The following is an 11,286-nucleotide window of genomic DNA, read 5'->3' on the forward strand; positions in this document are numbered from 1 at the left end:
AGAAAAACTTTTATCAAGTCTTTTTAGACCATTGACGACATCCATAAACTGAGTGTACATGTCTCCAATGGTCTCACTTGGTTTTATCCGAAACAACTTATAAGTATAGACTAAAAGATTAATTTTAGACTCCTTTACTCTACTAGTACCCTCGTGTGTGATTTTGAGTGTATGCCAAATATCGAAACCAGTTTCACAAATAGACACTCGATTAAACTCATTTTTATCTTAAGCGTAAAATAAGGCATTCATAGCCTTAGCATTTAAAGTGAAAGTCTTCTTCTCTAACTCATTCTAATCGTTCATTGGAAGAGAAGACTTTTGAAAGTCGTTTTCCATAATATTCCATAACTCAAAATCCATAAAAATTAGAAAAATCCTCATTCTAGTTTTTCAATATGTGTAATCCGTCCCATTAAACATGGGTGGACGTGTGATTGAGTGACCCTCTTGGTTGCCTGCAAATGTCATCGCTCATGGGTTTCAAACCAAAATGAGGGTGACCTTGCTATGATACCAATTATTAGGATCAAGAATGGTACTAAGAGAAGGGGGTGAATTAGTGTAGTGAAAAAATTATGTCAGTTTGAAAATCTTTGTACAATAAAAACTGAATTATGACGAAAATCATTTGTTTGACTCATATAAGTTTGCAAGTGAATAAAGAAGAGGGGATTGGATAGTTTGTAATGTAGTAAACAGAATACGCAGTATGGAAATAACACACCAGAATTTATAATGGTTCAGTTGTAGTGACCTACATCCACTTCTGATTCCTCCTCTATTGAGGTCACAAGCGTCCACTAAAGGTCTTCCTTCAATAGGCGAAGACTAACTACCTCTTACACCACTTTCTCCTTTTCACGGGTTTATAAGATAACCCTTACAAGCCTCACACCTTAATGATTGCAGAACTAAAGAGAGAGAGGAGGACTCTTGCACTTTTTCCACACTTTTATTACCTTTCCATACAGAAAGGGGTGGGATATTTATTGGCCCCAATGGCTTCAAAATTGGAGCCAAAAAGTGTCTCATCATAGATTTTCAGGGTACTAGCGGTACCAATGCTTAACACTTTGACACTGGGCGGTACCGACGCTTGACACTCTAACACTAGGCGATACCATTGTCCAATCTGGCGGTACTATCATCTGATAGAGTCTCAGATAATGAGCTCTGGCAGTACTACCGCATGATAGGGTGGTACCATCACCTGACCGTAATAACTGTCGATGGTACCATCATTTAGTCTGGGCGGTGCCACCTGGGAAATCGTTCCTTGGGCGATTCCACCGCCCCAGACTGGCGGTGCCACCGCCAAACAAGGTCCAACAACTTGGTCGGGCTTTGAATCGGCTCAAACCAATCCAATTATGAGTCCAGTTGGCCCTTAACAGGGTTAATGGGATTACCTCCTAAACCTAACCTACTAACTATGATTTTTAAAACATGCACTAAACATAACAAGCTCGGTAAGTCTAGGTTTTTTCCGGCGAGCTTCCGGCGATCTTCCGATGGACTTTCAACGATCTCTCGGCAATCTTCCAATAAACTTCCGGCAAGCTTATTGACTTCATGATGATCTTCTTGGTGAGTTCCAATGAGCTTCTTCTTGGTCAATTCTGACAGCATTTCTGACGAACCTCCGGACTTCCAACAAACTCTCGAACTCCCAACGAAATCTCCATCTTCACTCCAGCACTTGTTTTGCTTTATACCTTGATCGCTATCATGGTTAATCTTGCACACTTTTTATCAACATATAGTTTTGATTAAATAATTTACCACTTGATATCACCATCAAAATCTGAGATTCAACTATCTCCCCCTTTTTTATGATGACAACCAATTGATGACGGAGTTAACCCTAACTCCCCTATCTATATGCCATACTTGAGAAAAGACACTCTTGAATTCAAGGCCTTTGAATTCAAGCATCAAATCGATAAGTTATAAGCATTTAAACTTATCAACATGCACATCATTATACCAATCATGATTTACCATCTCAAAATACAATACCACGTATTTATCACAATACAAATAATGTCAATGCATGACATCTATTTTTAAGTCCAATATAGAATGATGATAGACAATCATCATTTTCAAGTATGAAATTTCAAATATAAAATTTAGCAAGATTCAAATTTCAACGATGATAATTCATCAATCCGAGGCATGATATCAATTATAAGTAGGAAATTAAGCATGATAATCACAATGATAGACATTTATCATTTTGATACGAAATCAAGCATGATTTCAAGAATGAAACATTTTCAAGTATTCATGCCACATTACGATACGTTTCAAGCTTTCATTATACATTTCAACTATCTACGATGCATATGATGCATATGCAATACATTTTATCATTTTTCAAGTATTTACAAAGTATTTGACGATTCCAATCATATTTCAAGCAATCGTAAAACATTAAAGCATTTACAATAAGATACATTTGATACATTATTTTAAATATTTATAATACCAATTTATCATCAATTTACCATATTTCTCCCCCTTTGTCATCAACAAAAAGGAAATGGGTAATCGACTCAAGCAGAGAAGGAAAGGTTCATGAATAGTGCATTTATCGAAATATTGATAGTTCATGAATATCTATCAATAAAATATATTTCTCATTAAAAATTTTCAAGAGTAAAAACCATGAGAGATGTATTTGTCAATGAAATCCATGAGTAAAAGGACTAAGTGTATCAAAAATCATTAAGTGATGGAGCAAGGGAATGTAGTAAATTTGATACCAAGTAAATTGAAATTTTGGATTTCATGAAAGCTTTATTTACGAAATAAATTCATGAAAGCTTTACTTATAAAAAATCGAGAAAGTCCGGAAAAGATATACAACAAACTCATGCATTCGGACAATTTAACATCCCTAACTATCTTCTAATGAAATCAAATTATTCTTCATTTAAAGGTTTTGTAAAGATATCGACCTAATTGATGTTTCATATCAATAAACTCTAAAGATATATCATTGTTATTAACAAAAAGGAGAACCATTCAACAATGCAAGTGTTTTAAAAGAAATTATTCAAGTAAGTTCTACACCAATTTATCCAAGCTAGCAAAAAATGAGAATTAAGCAAAAACTTTGCATGATAACTACTTTTGGTTTTTGAAATGGACAAGCTAGCATTTTTGCTTTAGACGTGCAAACTCCTCTTTTTGGTTCTTCTTGAGATGTGCAAGTTTCTTTCTTCCTTTGTCATAAAAATAAGAAGAAGAGGAAGAAGATTAAGGGAGGAATTTATTCTCCATCAAGAACCAAATTTATGAAAGTTAAGTTTCATTAAATCAAGCTTCTACTATAGCAAAGAGAGAGGATTCATCATAATGGATCAAGATGTCCATACCAAAAAAAATCAAATCCCTATTCTTGCAAATGATCATCACATATTAAAAGTCCATGAATAAAAATTCATAAATCAAATGCATTTTCTTGTAAATAGAAGGAAGAATGATTCATAGGAATTAATAAAAGATCAAGTAATTAATCCAAAAATCCATGAATTATGGCTCTTCCTTTGCAAATAGGAGGAAGGACTCATGATCATCACATGAAAATAAGACATCAAGTTGTAAATACCAAAAGTGGAATCTTTTCTTTTGTAAATATCACGAGAAAAAAAAAGTGATCTCGATTTAAAAGGAAAACTCAAGTTATGAAAAACCAAAAAGTTTAAAAAATATATCAAGGAATTGATGCATTCAAAAGATTTATCATGCCTAATTCTTAGAGTGTTGCATGCATTATATCATCATCAAGAAGTGCATCATTGAAAAGTGCATAACATCGAAAGGTATATTATTATCATGAGTATTGCATACATAATCAAAATGTATCATATCATGCATGATTCAAATCATCAACATACCTTTCACCCCCTTTGTCATAAGCAAAAAGAGGAGAAAAGTACAACTAGTATATTTTTGAAACATGCAATTTCTACTTCACTATAAAACATGCAAACTTAGTAAGTTTTAAAGATATGAAAATTAGCAAAACTATTTTATTTTTCTTTAGTACAAGATAGCATGTTTTTGCGTCTTCTTGAAATGTATAAGTTAGCAAACTTTGCTTCTCTTGATATTTGCATGATAGCACTTCTTGCCTCTCTTTTGAGATGACATGCTAGCAAGTTTTGCTCCCCCTTTGTCATTGTCAGAAAGAAGGGATGGTTAAAATAGTGCAAAACTTTTCTCATTACATCATTTTTCAAATCATCACATAAAATATATAAAAAAAATTTACTTGGTGATGAGATATACAATTCATGAAAATAAATTTTAAAATATGAATATCAAGAGATAAATTATGATTCATTTATATATCAAAAAAAAGAATCATATTAGACAATCTTGATTCATAAGAATCTAAGTTATTATTATCAAAGAATCAAGATCATGATGTAGATAAAAATATTCCTATAGCAAAAAGAGTCATGAGAGAACACATAAAGGATCTCAATTCATGTATAATATCTTCAATTTATTATTATTCATAAAAATATATAATTCTAAAAAATCATGACTCATTTAGAAAATTTTCCTCTTTAGTAAACGACAAGAAGAAACATAGCAATGATACCAATCATGATTCATTTGAATAGTAGATAGCAAAAAGAAACATCGAGGATAAAAGATCTTAATTCATATAGAATTAATCTCAAGTTATAAATATCGAGAAATCAAGATAAAAATCTTGGTCAGATGAAACTCATTCAAATTCAAATCAACAAATCATCAAAATCACTTTCTAAGAGATTCAAAATGACATTAATAGATTTATCAATGTCTTATTGAAAAATCGATAAGATTTTAGGGATAGAGACATTTTCAAGAATAATGCATTCTCCCTTATTTATGAGTTTCAATGTGATATATTTTATATAAACATGCCTTTTTCTTTTATGCCAAATAAAAACATACATCATCGTTTAAAACCAAAACCAAGATTTTACAACTATCATCATGATCAATTATGTAATACATAATTTCAAAACATAAGATTTCAAATAATCATTGCATCATCATCAATCATGACTTCATTGAATATAAAGCTTCTTCAATTAAATCATTTTGAAATCGATAGTTCTAATTCTAATGATCTTTCTTTTATTGTTTTGGCTAGAGAGCTTTATGAGGTATTTTGGATCTTTGGTCATAAGCCTTGAGCATCCAATATTATTTTTGCTCCTAGCTTGTGATTGTAGACATATCTGCAAGAAAGGGGATTTCTTCTAGGTATCCACTTTACTTTGGGTTTCTCATGAACATATCTACCTAACTTATCATTTTGTATTCGGACACATCAACATTCCTAATTCTCTTCTTATGAAATCAAATTGTTCTTCACTTAGAGGTTTTGTAAAAATATCAGCTAGTTGATGTTTAATATAACATGACGCATCAACTGCATTGGTATATCATATTCACCAATCATATTTACCATGAAAATCAAGACACAAGGTTTTCAAAAACATTTAGTTTCGATGTAAAATCCGACAGTGAGTAACGAGATTAACAATGAGTGATGTTTGTAACTCTGCTCACAAATAAATACATCAGGTAACCAGATCAAGGATCAAGGCACAAGGCATTGTGATCATAGTGAGTAACATAAAGAGTTTACAATACACATACAAGCTCATTCAGGAGGTGGAAAATTAAAATGCCTAAATAAAGAGTCAAATTGTCGATGAATTTGCTGCAGCTCAGATAGGATTTGATCTTGTCGATGTTCAAGTCGTTCTTATCTTTGTTCAAATCGGTCTATCCGAATCCCAATATCTTCGACATATGATGTATGAGCTGGCTCAAATGAATGTGTTTCCTCAAAGGGACAGATCGGAGGAGATTGAGTACCCCTAAAGACTGGTGTTTCCGGTTCTGGTTCAGGTTGAGGGGGATCGGTTCTTCTAGGCATTCTAACCCAGTTACTGTTTCTATAAACACATCTTAATCAGTGAAGTAGATTTTTATTTATTATGCTAAACCTATCTACTTTTATTACTTCTTCTTCCGGTGGTATTAGAATATCGTAGGCTTTCAGTATTCTAGTGATTATACCACCATATGGAAGCATCATGTCTTTCTTAGATAGTTCTAATATGTTTTGCTGGATAAGATAACCAAGATAGATGTCATGTCCTTTCATGATCAAATACATAGTTCCTAATTCTAATTGGCTTACTTCATCATGATGGTATTGTATAGGGAGAATGATGCTAGTTAGGATATGATGAAGTACCTTAGTGTTTAGTGGCAGTAGATGTTCACAACTTTTAGGAACAAATGTTAAGTTGGGATTGGCGAAAATAGTTCCTAAGGCTTCAACATATGTTGTCCCAACAGTTTCATCATCCCATGATCCTCTAAAGTAAAGTCCTCTACTTTTTATGGGAATGCCTATCATGTCGCAAATGAATTTATCCATAATGGAGATGTGTTGTCCTAAGAGATAGGTAGACATTCTTTCTTCTTCATCTACTTGTATGTTGTTGTAAAACAATCTAACAAGTCTTGGATAGATAGGTTCATTAATTTGTAAATTAGGGAGTAGATCTAAGTTTGCAAACCATTGGATTGTCTCTAAGTCTCTTAGTTCATTTAAATCAATATGTTTTCCCTTATTGACACTCCTAAGTTTGAAAGAGGAAAACTTTTCAGCATGATATTTTGAATCGAAAAGGGTAAGATCAAAATCTTCCACTAATCTCCTCTTCCCTTTGTCCCTTGAGGATCTTCTAGACCCCATAACTACTGTTGTTTAGGAGGATAGTAATGAGCAAGAGTAAATGAATCAAAAATAGAATTTAAGGGCTTCTTAGAGAATACCTTAGTGAGATCTTCAAGAGGGGGAAAGATTGTTGATCTTTTGCTTCGAAATGAGGAGTATTTGGTATGCTATGAGGGGAGAAATGGAGGTGGAGAAGCTTTGGAAGAGTAAAGAGGGGAAAGGAGTGAGTTGGGGTCGGTTCCACTGCCGGCCCTAGCTGTTAGGACTCTAGCTTGGAGAGTCCTAATTGAGAGGGACATTCATGTAAAACTGTTAGGACTCTAGCTAGGAGAGTCCTAATTGAGAGGGACATCCATGTAAAACTGTTAGGACTCTAGCTAGGAGAGTCCTAATTGAGAGGGACATTCTGTTAGGACTCTAGCTAGGAGAGTCCTAATTGAGAGGGGCATTCATGTAAGAGGTGTTTTCTTAGAAAAGAATTAGGAGATGTAAGGGAATAGGAGTCTTGACTAGGAGTCCTATTAGGAGTTGGTTAGAAGTAAGAGTCTTAAGTAGGAGTCCTATTAGGAGTTGGTTAGAAGTAAGAGTCTTAAGTAGGAGTCCTATTATGAGTTAGGGTTTAGAAGCCCTATAAATAGCCATGTATTCCTTCTCTTTTCATAAGCAATAGATGAATCTTTTCTGCAGCCTTTGAGCAGCAACTTGGAGGGAGGAACCCCTATAGAGTTCTAAGGAGGCCGATCCCCTAAAGAGATCAACCCCAAGTTTAGAATCTGTAAGGGTTCTATCACTAGCTTGGGTTAAAAAGGGGCAAAGTTGCGGGCGGTTGCACCTCTAGCTGGGGCGGTGCAACCGCTTGCAACACGTGACAGCCGGAGGTGCTACCTCCAGTTGGGGCGGTGAGCACTTGTTCTGACCGCAGTGTGATCTGATTTGAGAGTTTTTGACTTGAGAAGAATTTTCATTCAGAGCAATCAACTTTACTTACGTAATTACGTAAGAGTTTTCATTTTAAGATAAGAACTTTTGCACGATCAAGATAGATCTTTTGACGTGCATACTCTCAATGTCGTACACATGTTTGTGACAGTTTGTTCAAGTTGGTAAGCCTTGCAAGTTCATGACAAACTTAGTCAGTTCATGATATAGAGTTGGATTCGAAAGTTACAAACGGATGAAATCGATGGGTTCGAAAATCCAGATGATATGTGAATTGAGAATCATGGGTTTCCAATTCTGAGAAATCAAATAGGATTGTATCTAAATCGCATTTGTGATTTTAAATTTCTAATCTTTATCTATTATTTAGGCTAGAGAGCATCGCGAGTTCTTTTTGGATCTCGGGTCGTGAATATCGAGAATCCAAGGAGCAGGATATTATTTCTTGTCTTTACAGGAAAGGATGATTTTTAGGTACCCATTTGCCTTTGGGTGCCTCAAAAATAGATCTACATTGTTTATCATGTTGCATAGAATTTATCATGGTTCCTTTAGGAACCCAAATTAATTTGTTCGGACTAATTTTCTTGAATGGACAATAATGCGTTTTGTGTCCAAGTTTGCAACAAAAGTTGCATTTGCTTTGGTGTCGAACATGTAAGATGGGGCCTTTTATGAAGGTGGTTGGATTTTGGTGAGGACTTCTCACAAATCCGATTCCACTTCTTTTGGGAACGTGACCCTTGTTTGCAAGGATCATGTTCAATGACTTGCTACCAACCTCGAATTTCTTCAAGGTGTCCTTAAGTAGCAAGTTTTCCGTTTGGAGAGTTTCTAGATCATGACATTTTATGCATGAACTTAAACTATCATGATATTTAGTTTTTAACTTATCAAAATTACAAGTAAGACTATCATGCTCATTTTTTAGCAATTTGTATTTTCTACTAATAATCTTGCATTCATCGAATAAATCATGGAAGGCATTTAATAATTCATCAAATGATAAATCTGCATCTATTAAATTCGTTACCTCCTCTCCGATGGCCATTAAGGCGTAATGAGCAACTTGCTCGGTGTTGGACTCCTCTTCTTCGGACACGCTCGAGTCATCCCACGTTGCTTTGAACACCTTCTTCTTTGATGTTCTCTTTTTGACTTGGGGACAATCACTCTTGTAGTGTCCCGGCTTTTTGCACTCATAGCAAATAACTTGATCCTTCTTGGGTTCAAGTTTATTTTTTGTGTCATTCTTAAACTTGTTTCTTTTAATGAATTTTTTAAATTTTCTTGTTAGAAGTGCCAAGTCATCATCACAGTCCTCATCACTTGAGTTTTCTCTCAAGTGGTCTTCTGAAATTTTAAGTGTCATATCCTTCTTGTTCTTTGGAAGGATGTCTTCTTGCTCTTCATGAGCTTTGCAAGTCATCTCGTAGGTCATTAATGACCCGATTAGTTATTCAAGAGGGAAGTTGTTTAGATCTTTCGCCTCTTGAATAGCAGTGACTTTAGGATCCCAACTCTTAGGAAGGGATCTTAGAATCTTATTTACGAGCTCAAAATCTGAAAAACTTTTTCCGAGTCCTTTTAGACCGTTGACGACATCCGTGAAACGGGTAAACATGTCGCCAATAGTCTCACTTGGTTTCATCCGGAAAAGTTCGAAAGAGTGTAACAAAAGATTGATTTTTGACTCTTTCACTTTACTTGTGCCTTCGTGAGTCACTTCGAGTGTGTGCCAAATATCAAATGCGGTTTCACAAACCGAAACACGGTTGAACTCGTTTTTATCAAGTGCACAAAATAAGGCATGCATAGCCTTTGCATTAAGAGTGAAAGCCTTCTTCTCCAATTCATTCCAATCGATCATTGGAAGAGAAGACTTTGAAAATCCATTTTCGACAAGATTCCAAAGTTCAAAATCCATAGAAATAAGAAAGATCCTCATTCGGGTCTTCCAATAGGTGTAGTCCGTCCCATTGAACATGGGTAGACGTGTAATAGAATGGCCCTCTTGGTTTCCGACGTATGCCATCTCTCTTGGGTTTTAATCCGTTTGAGAGTTAACCCCGCTCTGATACCAATTGTTAGGATCAAGAGCACTAAGAGGGGGGGGTGAATTAGTGCAGCAGAAATCATTGTACGATAAAAAAACGTTCGAACGATAAAAATGATTTCGGTGTGAAAGCCGATTCTAAGATTACTTTAACTTAAGATCAAGCGAGATGACGTTAAAGTCAATCTATGAAGGCAGTTTGCAGTTATGATGAAAACTAGAATATAAGCGCAAACTGAAATATGACGTTCGTATGAAGAAACTAATTTACGTCTAAATGTTGATTCGTAAATCACTTGATTAGGCGAGATGCAGCTTAAGTAAGGATATAAAGGCAGTTTGCAGTTAAGATAGAAATCAAAACGTAAACGCAAACTGAAATATGATGATCGTACGAAAAAATAGATTTACGTCTAAACGCTGATTCGGAAAGTGCAAAGCTTGAAACCCGATCGTATATGCGCAGAAAGCAGTAAGCTTTAGAGGAGGTTTGCAGTAAAGATAATATGCTCAAAGTAAATGTAAATCAAGATTTAGAGTGGTTCGGTCAATCTTGACCTACTCCACTTTTGGGTTCCTCCACCGACGAGATCATCGACGTCAACTAGAGGCCAACCACCCTTTTACAGTTTCACTCCTTTTGACGGGCTTAGGAGACAACCCTTACAGAATTTTTTCTCCTCTCTTTACAGCTCAGAACTTGGAAGAAAAGAGGGAGAAGAACTTTTGGCCTTTACAACAATTTTGAGCTCTAAAAATCACAGAACAAGATCAAGATTTCGGTGTGTATTCTGTTACCTTTCAGTGCTGAATGGGTGAGGTATTTATAGGCCCCAACCCAGTTCAAATTTGGAGCTCAAAACTATTAATTCCCAGAATTCCGGGATCAGGCGGTTGCACCTCCTGACTGGAGCGGTTGCACCGCCTAGCAGAGCTCGAAGACTGAGCCTCTGGGCGGTGCCACCTCCTGTCAGGGGCGGTTGCACCTCCTGCCAGAGCTCGAAGACCGAGCTCAGGTGGTGCAACCTCCTGACTGAGGTGGTTGCACCACTCAGCCAGTGCTCGGAGACCGAGCCCAGGCGGTGCCACCTCCTATCAGGGGAGGTTGCACCGCCCAGTCTCGCTCGGAGACTAAGCCCAGGCGGTGCCACCGCCTAGCTGGAGCGATTGCACCTCCCAGTCTCGCTTGGAGACTGAGCCCAAGCGGTGCAACCTCCTGCCTTGGGCGGTTCAACCGCCTAGCAGAAATCAGGGTCCGAATGGGTTGATCCATTCGGCCCAATTTGGGTTTTTCAGGGGCCTAATTGCCCCAAGATTAAGTTAATGGGATCACCTCCCATTTCCAACTTAATCATTGTGCTAACTACGATATTCCCTAAGACATTTACTGCAACTTGCTCCGGTGCATCAATCGCTTCTTCCGGCGAGCTTCCGGCGAACTTCCGTCGATCATCCGATGAACCCTCGGTGATGCTCCTGCGGAATTCCGGCAAACTCCTGGACTTGCGACGATCCACTT

The sequence above is a fragment of the Musa acuminata genome, chromosome BXJ1-9 (assembly GCF_036884655.1).
Source record: "Musa acuminata AAA Group cultivar baxijiao chromosome BXJ1-9, Cavendish_Baxijiao_AAA, whole genome shotgun sequence".
Lineage (NCBI taxonomy): Eukaryota > Viridiplantae > Streptophyta > Magnoliopsida > Zingiberales > Musaceae > Musa > Musa acuminata.